The sequence below is a fragment of the Nomascus leucogenys genome, chromosome 4, assembly GCF_006542625.1.
Source record: "Nomascus leucogenys isolate Asia chromosome 4, Asia_NLE_v1, whole genome shotgun sequence".
NCBI lineage: Eukaryota > Metazoa > Chordata > Mammalia > Primates > Hylobatidae > Nomascus > Nomascus leucogenys.
The window spans coordinates 136,031,257-136,045,544 of NC_044384.1; the positions used below are offsets into that span (position 1 = coordinate 136,031,257).

General features: G+C 38.2%; 1 protein-coding gene across 3 annotated transcripts in view; it reads right to left on the minus strand.

Moving 5' to 3' along the window:
• TUSC3 (tumor suppressor candidate 3) overlaps positions 1-14,288 on the minus strand; it is a 236,351-nt gene that overhangs the window by 78,229 nt on the left and 143,834 nt on the right. The gene's annotated exons all lie outside the window — the stretch shown is intronic.

The window sequence follows — 14,288 nt, forward strand, 5'->3', positions numbered from 1 at the left end:
AGGCAGCAACAGTTGAAGAGAAGTATAAGAGCAGTCTGGGCTGGCAATCAAGATTCAGTCCTATGTTAGGATCAAGAATGTATGTACTTTAAATGGTGACACTAAAAATTAAAACCAGGCGGAAAGAAGGAATGAAGTGGCAACAACAGATGCTAGAGATGGAGTTCTACCAAAGCTAACTAGACAGACACAAATATGAAACAATAAAAAGGAATATAATGATTAAGGCAGAGTTTGAAAGACATCAGTTCAGTGTCACAGCCATAAAATGACCATGGTACTGAGGCAAAATTCTAGAACAATTCCAGCCGCAAATATCATGCAACTCAGTAAGAAGCGAGGATCTGAAGACTGAGACTTGAGGCAAACCGATATCATATTATGGATCCCCACTAGACAATGAGCTGCGTGATGTATCTGTACCACTAGTGGAAACAAAGTACCTAACAAATATGTTAATCAGATGGAAAAATAAAGGCATAAATAAGAGGGAAGAATCTCAATTCCAAATACTACCACCAAGATTTCTGTACATCCTTAATGTATGTCAATTACTCTTGTCTTGCTGGGTTTTTGTTTGTTTTTTTTTTTTTTTTTTTTGAGGCAGAGTCTCGCTCTGTCGCCCAGGCTGGAGTGCAGTGGCATCATCTCGGCTCACTGAAAGCTCCTCCTCCCGGGTTCATGCCATTCTCCTGCCTCAGCCTCCCGAGTACCTGGGACTACAGGCGCCTGCCCCCACGCCCAGCTAATTTTTGTGTATTTTTAGTAGAGACGGGGTTTCACCATGTTAGCCAAGATGGTCTCGATCTCCTGCCTTATGATCCGCCTGCCTCGGCCTCCCAAAGTGCTGGGATTACAGGCTTGAGCCACCAAGCCCGGCCAGCTGGGTTTTTTTGTTTAAAGATTTCAGGATAATGTTAACATTCTCTTTGCTGGTGGTATGAAGACTGTAATAAAGCTACTGAATTCCCTTTGCAAATATTTCTGTTGAAAACATAATAATTATATTTAATCTAAATCAGTCTATATGGTTTTTAACTGTTTAAAAAATGGGATCATAGCACCCTTAATGACTCTCAAAGACCTAGCATGTGCAAAATCCCTGAGGCATGAAAGTGAAGAAAGTTGAATAAAGTATAATATGGCTGCCTAAGAAATAGAAAAAAAAAAAGCCTCGATGATAAATTTTAGACTAAATCAGTAGGACATTTTGCGATAAAATGTTCTGCATGTGCATGTAGAATATAACACTTAGCTTTACTCACAAGTGAATTATAATGCAGTGAAAATTTTTGGACTATATCTGGGAAACCCATAGCAATCCTCAAGCAGTAGCTAAAATCCAAATCTTGAAAATAACGCGTTTGTTCATGATGGGAGTTACAGGCTATGCATAAGCTTTATTTCATTAAATGCATATTGTTAAAGATTTTTTTTTTTAACAACAAAAATTGTTTCTATGTCCTACGTAACCATATGTTTGTATCGTTTCCCTTTAGCTACACAATAATGACTGCTTATGTGTTGACTTTCATGCTGTTAAGTGGACCATCAGTACTTGACTTGTGCCATTACATAGTATCTTAATAGCAACAAACAAACTTGCAAATCAGCACAGCATCACACCACCTGCACTATTAATTTTCTTTATATTCTCTGTATTCATTTACATTTAAGCTCAATGAAGAAACACTCAGTCAAAATTTTCAGGTTTTCCTAGACATGTTTGATTTCACAATTAATATATGAAAATGTGAGGAGAGTCACCAGCCTTACAAATACCACTAATTTTTCAAAAAAAAAAAACTAAGAACTAAATGAATACCCAACAAAATACTCCTGTCTTTCATTAAGCTTGTCAGGCCCAATTTGCTCAATGCAGTTGGAAAATTAAGCTATTAAAGATTAACGATAGAATCAGAATTTCAGAGCTCATATCGGTCTGTTACATACTGATTCTGTTGACTGCCACAAACTATATGCCATTCTAAATAGTGTTTCCCCCAAGTGTACACTGTTGATGTTAAGGTCAATGTGCAGTAGAAATAAATAGCTCAGAGGACTGCAGTGAATACCACTTCTGAAAAATACAATTCAGAACACAGGCCCTGTTGACAGAGCATCAATAATAAACTTTCTGTTAAGGTAAATTATCTATCCATCTGTTTAAGAATTTTTAAAATCTTCAAGTGTCTAACTAGAAACAGCCGGGAACTGTCCACCAAGAGGAATCAAAATATCAAATAAACCATCACAGTCTGAATAAAGATTTTGTGAGAAAGCATCAAGTCAACAGAGAAGAGATGGACACTGTGATTAAAGACAGAGGAAGCTAGGAAGCCAATCAGAGTCGCTAGGCACTAGGACCGGCCCCCTATACCGAACCAGATCTGAGGAAGCGGTGAGTGAAGGAATTTCGGCACCACACTCCCACCACATACCTCTGGGATCCCAGCTACAGGTTTCCCAAGACCCCCAAAGACCTCTGATCTGGCAGGGAAGCCACCCAGAGAATAGGCAGAAGCACAGCTCAAACTTGCATGCACCCCCAAATATTTCACTATGCAGAGCAGCTAGCAAAATGTGACCATAGGTGTCCACGCCTCAAGGCTTGCCATGCTGTACTGAGTGGCTGAAACTACTGCTATCTGCTAGGCTGCAAGACAGCAGGGCCACCATTGCCACAGGACTGGGGTGCATTTGATCCATGTAACCCTGTGGCCCCTCCTAAGCCTGCCTGCCTGAACAATCTTGCAGAAGTGTGCCCACAGCACAGCCTCCATTGCCCCATCTAAGTGTTTTGCTGGAGGCCTAGGAGCAGTCTGCTCTCCTGCAGCACAGCTGCTGCTTGACATCCAGGGGCTAGAGAACAAACCCCTGGATCTGGTCCCAACTCCCCAGGACTTGACCACACCACCCAGGGATACCAAGCTGAAGATCTGTGGCCTTAGCTTGAGTGGGGAAGCAGCCCTCAATCTCAGAACACAGACATGACTGTGGCATGGGCTCATGTGCTGACATCAGAGCTGGGCATCCCTCCTTTCATAAGACCAGTCCGGGACGAATGCAGCCTGACAGCCAGCTGCAGCTTCTTCCCCAGGGAGTCCCAAGGCATCAAATGCCTAGAACAGTGATCTAGGTGCAGAAGGCTTAGGAGAAGCTTAGCCGGTTGGGCCTGCTCCTGGTACAGACACTGGCGGGAGACCCACCAGGTCAGGAGAACTGAAGCCTGTTGGGCTGCCAGGCTGAAAATATACCAGTTGCACACATGGTGCCACTGCCCTGGTAGGGATCCTCTGCCCTTCATCTACTGCATCACCAGAACACCAGTGAACACACCCCACAACTTGCTCTGACTCTGGCAAATACAGAGAAAAAGTGGGTTCCCAAGGAGTCGTGACTCTCCTGGACTGCTCTATGGGAGGCAGAAGCACAGCCCATTAGAGCCTGCCCCCCACCCACAAGGTAAACAATGGAAAGGCACCAGTAGTTGAATGAGTTACCACCAAATCTCAGAAACCAGACAGGCAGTCATATATCGCCCCTGCCTTTGCTCCCCAGAGCACTACAGTGGATGCAGTGAAATACAAAAGTGGAGAGCAGAACTAAGATCCTATCTGCAAGCCCTTATCTCTTAAGTGTCAGCTAGTGGACTGCACTCTGAATTACACCACCAAACAAAACCACATTGCTTCAACACTCAGAGCCTGTGAAACCCACCACAGGAACCTATTTACAACCAAAGAAACCATACAAAGTCTTGGCCATCTTGAAAGTACTCAGAAACGAAGCCAACTGACTATACACACCATATACCATAGTCAAACCTTCAAGGAAAAAAGAATATAAAAATAAAAAGTGCCAACCAAACAACAGCAAATTCAAAAAGAAAAAGAAGCACCAGCTCCTTCTGAGAAGGAATCAGTGCAGGAAGTACAAGAATTCAAAAAGTCAGTGTTTTGTAATGTCCAAAGGATTGCACTAGCTCCCTAACAATCGACCCTAACCAGGATGAAACGTGCGAAATTAAAGACATAAATTCAGAACCTGGATGGCAAAGAAGCTCAATGAGATCTAAGAGGACGATGAAATCCAATCCAAGGAAGTCAGAAAAGCAATCCAAAATTTGAAATACAACAAAGATATAGTAAGAAAGAAACAAACTAAACTTCTGGAATTGAGAAATCCACCATAGGAATTTCAAATTACAGTTGGAAGTCTTAACAATAGACTAGATCAAGCAGAAGAAACAATTTCAGACCCTGAAGATCACTCCTTCAAATCAACCCAGTCAGATAAAAATAAAGAAAAAATAATTTTAACAAATGAACAAAGCCTCTGAGAAATAAGAGATTATGTAAAAAAACCAAATCTATGACTCATTGTGCGTTCTTAAGAGAAAGCAGAAAACTTGGAAAACATATTTGAGTATATAACCCACAAATATTTCCCCAATGTCGTTAGAGAAATGAATGTGCAAATACAAGAAATGCAGAGATTCCCTGCAAGAAACTACACAAGTTGACCGTCCCCAAGGCAAATAGTCATCAGCCTTTCCAAGGTCAATGTAAAGAAAAATCTTAAAGGCAGCTAGAGAAAAGGGTCATATCACCTATGAAGGGAACCTCATCAGGCTAACATAGGTCTTCCTATCAGAAAACATACAAGCCAGTTCACAGTCCCACCAACAGTTTAAAAGTGTTCCTATTTCTCCACATCCTCTCCAGCACCTGTTGTTTCCTGACTTTTTAATGATGGCCATTCTAACTGGTGTGAGATGGTATCTCATTGTGGTTTTGATTTGCATTTCTCTGATGGCCAGGGATGATGAGCATTTTTTCATGTGTTTGTTGGCTGCATAAATGTCTTCTTTTGAGAAGTGTCTGTTCATGTCCTTCGCCCACTTTTTGATGGGGTTGTTTTTTTCTTGTAAATTTGTTTGACTTCATTGTAGATTCTGGATATTAGCCCTGTGTCAGATGAGCAGGTTGCGAAAATTTTCTCCCATTTTGTAGGCTGCCTGTTCACTCTGATGGTAGTTTCTTTTGCTGTGCAGAAGCGCTTTAGTTTAATTAGATCCCATTTGTCAATTTTGGCTTTTGTTGCCATTGCTTTTGGTGTTTTAGACATGAAGTCCTTGCCCATGCCTGTCCTGAATGGTACTGCCTAGGTTTTCCAACCACTGTGGAAGTCAGTGTGGTGATTCCTCAGGGATCTAGAACTAGAAATACCATTTGACCCAGCAATCCCATTACCGGGTATATTCCCAAAGGACTATAAATCATGCTGCTATAAAGACACATGCACACATATGTTTATAGCGGCACTATTCACAATAGCAAAGACTTGGAACCAACCCAAATGTCCAACAACGATAGACTGGATTAAGAAAATGTGGCACATACACACCATGGAATACTATGCAGCCATAAAAAATGATGAGTTCATGTCCTTTGTAGGGACATGGATGAAACTGGAAATCATCATTCTCAGCAAACTATCACAAGGACAAAAAACCAAACACCGCATGTTCTCACTCATAGGTGGGAAATGAACAGCGAGAACACATGGACACAGGAAGGGGAACATCACACTCCTGGGACTGTTGTGGGGTAGGGGGAGAGGGGAGGGACAGCATTAGGAGATATACCTAATGCTAAATGACGAGTTTATGGGTGCAGCACACCAACATGGCACATGTATACATATGTAACAAACCTGCACATTGTGCACATGTACCCTAAAACTTAAAGTATAATAATAAAATAAAAATAATAATTAAAAAAAACAGAAAACATACAAGCCAGAAGAGAGTGGGGCCTACTCTTAGAATTCCTAAAGAAACAAAATTCCAACCAAGAATTGCATCTCGTGCCAAACTAAGCTGCTAAGTGAAAAAATAACACCTTTCCCAGAGAATCAATCACTAAGAGAATTCATTACCACAAGACTGGCCTTGCAAGAGCTACTTAACGAAGTTCTAAACATGGAAACAAAAGAACAACAAAAGTTCTGTGTGTGCCACCACAGAAACACACATAAGCACATGGCCCAGAGACCCTATAAAGCAACTACACAATCAAGACTAAAAGTTAACGAGCTAACACCACCACGACAGGAAGAAAAGTTCACATATCAATATTAACGCTGAATGTAAAGAGTCTAAATGCTCCACTTAATGGACACAGAGTGGAAAACTGCATTAAAATATGTTCCGTCTCCAATAGATCCATTTTACATGTAACAATACTCATAGGCTCAAAGTAATGGAAAAAGACCTAACACTCAAATGAAAAACCAAACAGAGCAGACGTTGTACTTATATGAGATAAAAGTGACTTTAAATCGACAACAGTTAAAAAAGGACAAAGAAGGTAATTACATAATGATAAAGAGTTCAATTCATCCAGAAGACTTAAGTATCTTAAATATATATGCATCCAAAATTGGAGCACCCAGATTCATAAAACATTCCTAAAAAAATTCTAGACTTACAAAAACACTTAGACAGGCACACAATAATAGTGGGGGAATGTCAAGACCCCACTCACAGCATTAGACAGATAACTGAGACAGAAAATTAACAAAGAAATTCTGAACTTAAATTCAATGCAATGGACCTAACTGACATCTACAGAATACTCCGCACAACAACCGCAGAATAAACATTCTTCTCATCTGAACATGAAACATACTCGAATATCCATCACATCCTTGGTCACAAAGTAAATCTTAATAAATTCAAAACAATCAAAATCATACCAAGCATATTCTCAGATCACAGTGGAATAAAAATGGAAATTAATATCAAGAGGAAATCTCAAAAACACAAAATTACATAGTAACTAAACAACCTGCTCCTAAATGATTTTTGGGTAAATAACAAATTAAGACAGAAAACAAAAAATTCTTTGAATCCAATGACAACAAAGATACAACATACCAAAATCTTTAGGATACAGTAAAAGCAATGTTAAGAGAAATGTTTATAGTGTTAAATACCTAGATCAAGAAGACAGAAAAATCTCAACTTAACAGTCTAACATCTAGAGAAATTACAAAAACAAGAAAAAACTAGCCCAAAAGGTAGCAGACAAAAACAAATAACTAAAATCAGAGCATAACTGAATAAAATTGAAGCCCAGAAATCCATATAAACAATCAATGAAACCAAAAGTTGTTTCTTTGAAAGGATAAACAAGATCGAAAGACTACTGGCTAATAAAGAAAAAAAAAAAGAGAAAAGATCCAAATAAGCACAATCAGAAATGACAAACGTGACATTACAACTGATGCCATAGAAATAAAAAAGATACTCAGGCACTACATTAACACCTTGTTGCACAAAAACTAGAAAATCTAGAGTAAATGGATAAATTTCTGGAAACATACACTCTTCCAAGACTGAATCAGGAAGAGACTGAAACCCTGAACAGACAAATACTGACTTCCGCAATTGAATAAGTAATAAAAAACCTACTAACCAAAAAAAGCCCTGGACCAGATGCATTCAGATGAATTCTATAAAATATACAAAGAAGAACTGGTACCAACCCTACTGAAACTATTCCAAAAAAAAAAAAAAAAAAGGAGGATGGAATCCTCAGATGAATTCAAGATGGGTAATAAAGAAGAGCTGACATCAATTTTACTGAAACTATTCCCAAAAAAAAAAAAAAAAAAAAATCAAGGATGAAGGAATCCTCCCTAACACATTCTATGTAGCCAGCAGCACTGATACCAAAACCTGGCAAAGACATAACAACAACAAAAAATTATACACCAATATCACTAAGGAACATAGATGTAAAACTCCTCAACAAAATACTATTATAGCAAACTGAATCCAACAGCACATTCAAGAATTTAATTCACTATAATCAAGGAGGTTTCATTTCTGGGATGCCAAGTTGGTTCAACATACACAAATCAATAAATGTAATACACCACATAAACATAATTAAAGACAAAACCATATCATCACAATAGGCACAGAAAAAGCTTTTAATAATGTCCAGCATCTGTTCGTGATAAAAATCCTCAAACGCATCAAAGGAATATACTTCAAAACAGTAAAAGCCATCTATGACAAACCCACAGGCAACATCATATTGAACAGGAGGCAAAAGCTGGAACCATTCTCCCTGAGAACTGGAACAAGACAAGGATGTCCACTCTCTACTGCTATTCAGCATAGTAGTGGAAGTCTCCGTAAGAGCAACAAGGCAAGAAAAAGAAACAGAAGACATCCAAATAGGAAAAGAATAAGTCAAAGTATCTCTCTTTGCAGACTATATGATTCTATATCTAGAAAACCCTAAATACACTACCAAAAGGCCTGATAAACAATTTCAGTAAAGTTTCAGGATACAAAATCAATCTACAAAAATTAGCAGCATTTCTAAACACCAATAACGTTCAAGGTGAGAACCAAATCAAGAACACATTCTTATTCACAACTGCCACAAACATACACACACACACACACACACACACGCACATACAAACTACCTAGGCATACATGTAACCAAAGAGGTGAAAGATCTCTATAAGGAGAACTACAAAACACTGCTGAAAGAAATCACAGATGACACAAATAAATGGAAAACCATCCCATGGTCATGGATTGGAAGGCTCACTATCATTAAAATGGCCATTCTGCCCAAAGCAATCTACAGGTTCAGTACTATTCCTCTCAATATCATGATTTTTCACACAGAACTAGAAAAAAAAAAAGCTATTCTAAAATTCACATGGAACCCAAACAGAGCACAAATAGTCAAGGTAATCCTAAGCAAAAATAACAAAGCTGGAGGGATATTACCCAACATCAAACTATACTACAAAGCAACAGTAACCAAAACAGCATGGTACTGGTAAAAAAAGACATGCAGACCAATGGAACACAATAGACAACCCAGAAGTAAAGTTACCCATCTACAACCACCTGATCTTTGACAAAGTCTATACAAACAATGGGGAATAAACACCTATTCAGTAAATGGTGCTGGGGTAACTAGCTAGCCATATGTAAAAGAATGAAACTTGACCCCTAGCTTTCCATATATACAAAATTAACTCAAGATAGATTAAAGACTTAAAAATACCTAAAACTATAAAAACCCTAGATGAAAACCTAAGAAATATCCTTTTGGACACTGGCATAAGCAAACATTTTATGACTAAGTCTTCAAAAGCAACTGCAAATAAAACAAAAGTTGACAAGTGGAACCTAATTATACTGAAGAGCTTCTACACAGCAAAAGAAACTATCAACTGAGTAAACTGACAACCTACACAACAGGAGAAAATACAAACTATGTATCTGATAAAGGACTAATATCCAGAAGGTAAAAAACTTAAGCAAAAAATAAAGAACACCATTAAAAAGTGGGCAAAGGACATGAACTGATACTTCTCAAAAGAAAACATGCGAGTGGCTAATAAACATGAAAAATGCTCATCAACACTAATCATCAGAGAAACGCAAATCAAAACTACAATGAGACACCATTTCACACAAGTCAGAATGGCTATTACAGACAAGTCAAAAAAAAAGATGCTTGCAAGGCTGTGGAGAAAAGGGAATGCTTATACACCACTGCTGGGAATGTAAATTAGTTCAGTCACTGTGGAAAGCACTTTGGAGGTTTTTCAAGGAACTAAAATTAGAACTGCCATTCTACCTAGCAATCTCATTACTGGGTATATACATAAAAGAAAATAAACAGTTCTACCAAAAAGATGCGTGTACTTGTATGTTCACTGTAGCATTATTCACAATAGCAAAGACATTAAATCAACCTAGGTGCTCATCCACAGTAAATTAAAGAAAATATGGTACATATACACCAGGGAATACTATGTATCACAACAAAATCACGTCCTCTGAAGCAACATGAATGCAGCTAGAGGTGCAAATTCACACAGAAACAGAAAACCAAGTATTTTATGTTCTCACAAGTGGGAGCTAAACTTTGGGTGCATATAAACATATACATTAGAACAACAGATGCTAGGGACTCCAAAAAGAGGGAGTGAGGGAAGGAGGCCAAAAGCTGAAAAACTTCCTGTCTGTGTGATGGCCTCAGTAATGCCCAGTCCTCAGCATCATACAATGTACTCTTGTAACAACCTGCACGTGTACTCTATCAATTTAAAAATTTTAAAAAGACTTGTTAAAATGTGAAATAAAGGTAAAATTTCTTACAGAGACAGATGTTCTTAAATACGCATGCATTTTTATACTTTTTTCTGAAGGATTGTTTACAAGACATGATATTGGCTTAAAAATAAAACTATATTTAATTGATGAGACTTTCATTTGTTGCTTTTTTTTCCAGGGCATACCTTGAAATAAAACCAGTACCCAATATGGTTTTCTCATTATTTTTTTCCTCTCCTTTGGAAACTACTAAAAAAGAATAAACTAACGTAATTTGTAGTAAATACAGTCTGTGAGTAGTACACCATCCATATTTCTTTGCCCTTAATGCCTTAGTGTGTTCCAGCCTGACTTCTACCACCAGCGCCTGCATTTCTTTGACTGGCTGGCTTTCTTTGACAGACAAAGTCCACCAGTGCTGGAGAAGTAATAACTTTGCCAAAAGAATAGCACTCAGCAAATGGCTGATGAGATCTGGCATACAAATACCTCAGCTCCCTTACCACTGTAGTGGGAAAGTTGACATATATGCTCTACACAGGCTCCCACAGATCCCATAGCAGAATTAAGCTTCAGTGGCTCACAACACTCACTGGATAAACACATTTTTTGACTGCTTTCCTTCCTAGACTCAGCTTCCCACTCTTCTCCCATGTTTCCTTAACCTCCAATATGAACTTCTTTCACTTAAATCACTGTCTTTGGATCTGTTCTGAAAGGACCTCAAAATAAGACAAGTGTGTTTTCAACTTTCAAAAGTGCTTACGCAGACGAGGCCTCTCCAACCAGTGGATGTCTCTGTCTTTCTCTTTCTGTTCCTCCCACCCATGGCACCCTTCTTGGTGCCTCCAGCTTCTGCCTATCTTACTACTCCCCACCTTTCCTGCCCCTGGACTAAGCCTACTGCTGGCTTGGCCCAGCTGCGTGTCATCGGACCTGGCTCTGTCTGACACCGCCTTCCCTCTTTGCCTTATGGCACTGCTATCTACCAGGTTTGTGCTGATATGGGCATGGACAGAGCCATTCTCAGCCTTGTCTTATCAGATTTTATCTACCAAAAACTACAAACTAAGAAAAGCAGAATTCAACTCATTTTACAGAAGAAGAACAGAGAGAATAAGTAACTTCCCCAAAAAAGGCAGACCTGGTAAGAGGCAGAGTTTGGAAAAGAACTCTGCTCTGTTTTCTGTTTCTCTTTGCCTGCACACTTCAGGACAAAGGCATAAAAATGTCTCTGTGAGCCAGAGTCTTTACTTTCTCTTATCAAAATCTCTTTTTAAGCATATAAACTGTCACAGATTAAATCATATTTACTAACGCATAGTAAAAGAAAACCCATTTACAGATGGGCACAGTGGCTCAGGCCTGTAATCCAAGAACTTTGGGAGGCCAAGGCAGGAGAACTGCTTGAGTCCAGGAGTTCAAGACCACCCTGGACAACACAGTGAGATCCTATTTCTTGGGGAAAAACAAAGGCCAGGCACAGTATCCGAAGTACTTAGGACACTGAGGCAGGAGGATCACTTGAGCCAGGAGTTCAAGGCTGTGGTGAGCTATGATCGTACCACTGCACCAAGGTGACAGAGTGAGACTCTAACTCTATGAAATAAAAATTTTAAAGAATTAAAAAAATAAACATTTACAAACCAATCATATTTACTGATGATTTTCAATATATACAACCATCCTAAACATTAAATGTAGGTCAGCATGATCCTAAGCTCTAGCTATTTCAGTTTTTCAAGTTCTCTTTTTTGCAGAAAAAGATAATCATTCTTTGGGATTATATGCTAGATAGATTAGTTTTCTTGGCTGCAAAATATGCAGGAAGTCAAAATTACACCCAGGCTTCTCTAGGCTTCTCACTTGCAATACTCTGATACTTGGAGCTGGATGATTTTTTTAATTGGGTATAGAAGGCTGTCCTTTGTATTTTAGGTGTTTAGCAGCATTCCTGGCCTCTACCACTAACTGCCAGTAGTGGGTAGTTGCCCTGAAAGTTGAGACAATCTAAAATGTATCCAGACACTACCAAATGTCCCCTGGAAAATGTCCCCTGGAACAACCCAGGAAATACCATTCTAGACACTGGCCTTGGCAAAGCATTTATGGATAAGACCTCAAAAGCAATCTATACAAAATAAAAAATTGACAAGTGGGACCTAATTAAACTAAAAAGCTTTGGCACAGCAAAAGAAACTATCAGCAGAGTAAACAGACACCCTACAGAACGGGAGAAAACATTTACAAACTATGTACCTGACAAAGGTCTAACATCCAGAATCTACAAGCAATTTAAATCAACAATCAGAAAATAAATAACCCCATTAAAAAGCAGGCAAATACATAAACAGACACTTCTGAAAAGAAGACACATAAGTGGGCAACAAATATATGGAAAGATGCTCCACACATCATACATTTAATTTCTAATAATTTAATTACATACATTTAATTTCTAATCATCAGAAAAATGCAAATTAAAACCACAATGGGATATCATTTCACACCAGTCAGAATGGCTGTTTTTTAAAAGTCAAAACATAATAGATGCTGGCAAGGCTGTATAGAAAAGGGAACACATACACTGCTGGTGGGAATGTAACTCAGTACAACTATAATGGCAAACAATATGAAGATGTCTCAAAGAACTTAAGATAGAACTACCGTTCGACCCAGCAATCCCATTGCTGGGTATATACCCAAAGGAAAATAAACTGTTCTACAAAAAAGACACATGCACTTGTATGTTCATTGCAGCATTATTCTCAATACCAAAGACATGGAATCAACTGAGGTGTCCATCCACAGTGTGGATAAAGAAAATGTGGTACATATACAACATGGAATACTACACAGCCATAAAAAAGAGCGAACTCATGTCCTTTGCAGCAATATGGATGCAGCTGGAGGCCGTTATCCTAAGCAAATTAACAGAAACAGAAAATCAAGTACTGCATGTTCTTGTAAGTAGGAGCTAAACACTGGATACACATGGACACAAAGATGGGAACAGACACTGCAGGCTATTAGAGGGTAGAGGAGGAAAGGGCTGAAAAACTACCTATGTGGTACTATACTCAGTTCTTGGGTGATGAGATCATTCATACCCCAATCCTTAGTATTATGCAATATACCAATGGAACTAACCTGCACAGGTACCCCCTAACCTAAAATAAAAGTTCTACCGAACAAAAAAAGTCTGACACCCTCCCAAAAAAAAGAATACAATATGTTAAAACATTTCATAAGAATGTTGAATAATTTTTCGTATACTTTAACGAACCATAAACAATAATGAAAAGCAATGCCTTAATATGTTTTATACCTAAAGAATACTCTTAGAAGAATATTAAAAGGTAGTAACAAAAATTTATAAGGTTTCCTAAATTTAGAATGTTAAGTGTCATTAACACAACAGCAATCAAATCTTTGCATCAGGCCCTTCTTTATGTAACAGAAATATATCAGTGACAAAAACTGATAAAATCCATTCTTTCAGAAGCTTATATATTACTGGGGTCATGGCAAAAGGCAAATGGACAAAATAACACATTAAGTAAATTATGTAGCATATTGTAAGGTGACAAGCACTGTGGAGAAAAAATAAAACAGGAGAGGGAGACAGAGTATAGGGACTGGGGAGAAGGAAGAGAGGAAAGGGCTAACTTTAAATAGTGTCGTCAGGAAGGATCTTGTTGGGAAGCCAGCATTTGTGTGAAAAATCAAAGGTAAGGGATTAATTTATTGCTCTAAAATTGCTTCCAATTATTTTTCTTTGTATAACTGAATTTTCAATATTGAAGACTTTCTGAAATTACTCTCTAAATAATACCAGATTTCAAAAACATATAAATATAGCAAAAACTATGCCTAACTTATTATGGCAACCAATTATTCAAAGAGGCTAGCTTTAACTCCATATCGTTGTCTTCCACTACAGAAATCTGAAAATGTTCCCAAAAATATGGGACCAAATTGATTATTATATAGTAATAATAATTATTTTAATATTAGCAGGTGGACACATAGAAAGAGAGAATAGATGAAACAAGAATAGTTATGAGAGCTGAAAAAGTCTAGTGATGGGTACAGTAAGCCATGCCATTATATTATTCTCAAA